This window comes from Pipistrellus kuhlii, unplaced genomic scaffold (genome assembly GCF_014108245.1).
Source record: "Pipistrellus kuhlii isolate mPipKuh1 unplaced genomic scaffold, mPipKuh1.p scaffold_m20_p_3, whole genome shotgun sequence".
Classification (NCBI taxonomy): Eukaryota; Metazoa; Chordata; class Mammalia; order Chiroptera; family Vespertilionidae; genus Pipistrellus; species Pipistrellus kuhlii.
This window is the reverse complement of record NW_023425529.1, coordinates 7,719,735-7,724,419: the sequence shown is the minus strand read 5'-3', so window position 1 is coordinate 7,724,419 and position 4,685 is coordinate 7,719,735.

The following is a 4,685-nucleotide window of genomic DNA, read 5'->3' as shown; positions in this document are numbered from 1 at the left end:
AATTTCAAATGAATATTTGCTTTATAAATGCCTTTCATTCATTTATTGATCTGGTCTCATGCTTGTTCTCTTATGTTATCCTAATGTGATGAATTACATTGATTGATTAAATTTTGAATGTAAAACCAACTCTGCATTATGGAAATAAACACAACTTGGTTGTCATATATTATTATTTTTTAATATGGCAGGAAACATTTGGTTACACTTTTTTCTATCTATATTTGTGAGAGAGACTGACCTATAATTTCTGATTCTTATAATGTGCTTGTTAGGTTTAGTTTTCAAGATTATGCTGACATGGTAAAATAAGTTGTGGAGTGTTTACTTTCTTGTTTTTATTTGAAGGACATTACAATTAATGTTATTTCCTCTTTAAATATTTAGAAAAATTCAGTGAAGCCATCTGGACCTAGGTTTCTTAGTGAAAGTTTTTAATTATAGATGCAATTTCAAAATTTGATATATATAATATAATTTCAGGTAGATTCCATAATTCTTTGCTATTTCTGAAAATACACAGTTAAGCCAGAACGTGTTAAGATATCAACATTAAAGTGTAAGTCACTGTATTCACACAGCCCAGTAGTTAAGAACATGAACTCTGATGCTCTTCTATTCTAGTCCTCTTCCAAAATGAATTTTAAAGGCAAACAAGAGTCCTTTTTATTCAGCTCCAGTATCAAAATCCTAAACAGTCAACAGACAAGACATTGTAGGGTTAACATTTTCAGCATGCTTCTATTTGGCTTTTTGAGTGTCTGCTCTTCATAAATGCTTTGAGAGCAAGTGGTGGGCTCACTGTTGGAGATTTTGGTCCCTCAATTGTTTGCTGCCTTGGGAGCCCCAAACTGTGATTTTGATCTCCCCGGCTCTATGAAGTTTTTGAGAACTTTCCTGGCATTTCTGCTCTTGACAGCTGTCCTCTGCTTGGGTACCTTGCACATGTCATGGGGGAAAGAGAGAGGAGAGCATTGGCTCATCTCTCTGTGGCCCCTTTCTTGCTGGGATCTTTATTCATCACATACTGGCTGCGTCAGAAACTCTCTCATCACTTCAAGCAGACTTATTTTTTGCATTTTAATTGTCTTTTCTACTCTTTCTTGGCAGAAATGTTGCCTGCTGGAAGGTACTCAATATATTCTCAATAGATAGAAATTGACATTTGAATAGATCTTTTTTATTATTAATTTCACACTTGACCTGACTTTCCCATTTAACCAATTGACTAAAGGCCTTGGTTAGTAAGAGGTAAGAGATATACCACTATGATGATGATAGCAATAGTAATAATAGCTATTCAACGTTCATTGTTAAGTTACTGGTGCAGGACTATGTGCTACCTCGTTCCTATGTGCTCTCTCATTTCATCCTCCTAAGAACCTGGGAAGTAGGTACTATTAGTCTCATTTTTTTTTTTGGGGGGGGGAGGAGAAACTGAACTCATAGTTATCTGCTGACACTCACAAGGCTAATGAATGGCTATAATAAAAGATGATACTGTGCTACCTGATACCATGTGGGAAATGGACTTCTTGCCTAAAGAAATGGGAGATTTTAGTTCCAGAATATCTTATTTCCCTCCATCTGAAATTTGTTATTTCATATATTCTATGTTCTTGTAAAAAGGGGATGAAGCTTACAGTTGATGTCAAAAGAAACTTGTAGCTGCCAGTACTGCAGCCTTCTGTGACAGACCTGTCATTTTCAGCACATGCATTACCTTCCTCCACTCATCTGATTGCCACTTCAGTTGCATTATTGGATTTGGTGGCACCTTATAACAATGTTGCCCCCTTCATGAAGCTACCTCAAAAGGATATGCAAGAATTAGCACTGAAACAGGAACTCGCTGAATTCTCTCAGGTTTTTCTATCAGGCAATGCCACCAAAGTAGTTGAAATTGTTAAATATCCTGGAATTCAGCACAGATTCATCAAAGACACCAGCGGTTGGTATGACTGATTCATGTGTCGTGAAGAACATCAAAGCACCCACCATATAGCTGTCCAAAGCTCCCAGTGGACTTTTAACTTCCAGGAATGTTATCCTTCAATGAAGGAAACCACAGAACAATTCATTTAACCAAATCGAAAATGCAAACAAAGTCCTGTGTTCTTTGATATTCCAGAAAGTTACTCTGTTAGTCAAAGGTTCCCAAAAGATCAACATCATTAGAATGTTTTGATCATGAGAATTAGAGTGTGTTTGCTAAGATGCAGGTCAAGCACCAAACTATTGTACCTACCTTTCAAAAGCCAGAGAATGTGGGTTGCTTCTGTCTGTCTGACATCCTCAATTGTACACGGGGGAAATCACAGCATCTACCTAATGGAATTGTTATGAGGATTAAATAAGTCAGTTCAAATAAATGCTGAGAGGGATGTTTGACAAGAGGCAGGTGCCCAATAAATGTTAACCATTAGGATAAACAGCACATCACTCCCAATATGCTTGATGTGATTGCCTAATACGATACAGAAAAATATTTGTATTCCAAGTTAAAAGAGGCCTTATGGGCTAATTTTGAATGTGATGTTGATGGAGCAAGGGATATAAAAGTATATGGATTAATGTGTGCTATTGTCGGCCACTAAAGGTTTTATTTATTGTTATTGTTTTTGCTTACTTTTAATGTTGTTTTTCTTTTTTGTTTCTTTGTTTGTTTTTATCATCAGGGCTGGTGCTGTTATTCCAATAACTGAAATCTGTCAACCATTTTTCATCACCAGCCCCACTTTCTATGCCTGGGCTATCCCAGATTCCTCTCCTCCTCCTCCTCCTTCCTCCTTCCTCCTTCTTCCTTCTCCTCCTTCCTCCTTCCTTCTTCCTCCCCCCTCCCTCTCCCTCTGCCCCTCCCCTTCTCTCCTGTCTCCTCCCCCATCCCTTCCTCCTCCTCTTCCTCCTCCTCCTCCTCTCCTCCTCCTCCTCCTCCTCCTCCTCCTCCTCCTCCTCCTCCTCCTCTTCTTCTTCTTCTTCTTCTTCTATTTTTAATTGATTTTGAGAGAGAGGGGAAAGAAAAAGAGAATATCTATGTCAGAGCAGACATTTATCACTGCCTCCTGCATGCCCCATACCAGGGATCGAGTCTGAAATTCAGGCATGTGCCTGACAAGGCATATGCTCTGCAACCATTTGGTGCATGGGATGATGGCCAACCAACTGAGCCACACAGGACAGGGCTGTCTGGCTTCTTTTGCTCAACATTATGTGTGTGAGTTATCTATGTCATACATGTCCGAGTACCTTGTTTCCCTGAAAATAAGACAGTGTCTTATATTAATTTTTGCTCCCAAAGATGCACTAGGTTTTATTTTCAGGGGACATCTTATTTTTCCATGAAGAAGAATACGATACACATTTATTGTTAAATGAAAATAAAGGAAATTTATTACCTGTATACGGTACGGTAGTACGGTAGTTGTCAACACAAACCAGACAAACTGTGAATCCTACAGTATCAAGAATTTACTCATTTATTCAATGACAATCATGTCATCATCTTCTGGAACATCATCATAACAATCCAATTCCTGAATTTCCTGGTGAATTTCTTGTGACACCATTTCTTTCAGAGTCAGTGGACCAAATCTCTCATGTTTAGCCTGGGGGGGGGGCTTATTTTTGGGAGGATGCCTTATATTTTACTCAGAAGGAAACCTGTAAGTAGGTCTTATTTTCGGAGGATGTCTTATTTTCAGGGAAACACGGTAGTTCTTTTATATTGCTGTATTGCAATCTATTGTCTGAATAAGCTACCATTAATTTATCCATTGTACTACTGATAGGTCAGTGGGCTGTTTCCACTGTGGGCATGTATAACAAATAATGCTGCTATGAACATTCTTTTGCGTGTCCTCTGGCGGGCCTGTGCACTGACTTTTCATGGGTATGTGACTAGGAGTGCAGTTGTCACCACTACAGTAATTTGGCAGCTATGTACTTGAAAAAATATGCTTTCTCACACTATGTTTTGTCAAATACAGTTTCCCAATGTTTTAAAAAATGCAAGAATTCATGTATTGTTGGGAGAGCTCTTGTCTCTCTTCTATGAAGAATCGGCCAGAGTTCTGGACTTCCCCTTCATTTCTTTTTCACTAAGTCTTTATGGACTGCAAAGATTCACAGAGGTAGATGGGTTTAAATGGCTGTAAAGAATTTATGGGGCGGGGGTGTTTTTCAGAAGGGGAGGTCTCTTCTGGCACTACACTGAGAAGTGCTGACCTCAGCACTATGGGCTTCAGAGCTGGGTCCTGTCCATCTGTCCAGCCTGCTCCACCCACCCCCTCCCTTTCCTTTCTCCTTCTTGGTGTGCATTTCAATTCATTCTCACTTCCTGGAGGGAATGGGATCCAGGGAGGAGTTTACAAACATCTCCATCAGTTTGTCTTCTGAGACTGAAGGTTCTCTCTAGACCCTACTATATTCTAATCAGCAGAGTTGGAAGGTGACAGACCCATCTTCAAGGGGTTGTTTGTTATGTCTGGTCCAGAGCTATATCGCAGCCAGCCTGGGCTGACATAGAATTAGCATTTGGGTCAAGATAGAAAGATCTCTGTGCTCAAGTTCATCTCCCGCTTTGGTGTGACAGTGACAAGTGCCATCATGACTTCTCTATTCTTTGGTTAAACAGCAGCCTTGCAATCATACACCCAACCCTGGCTACCAAGGCTGCACTTGCACAG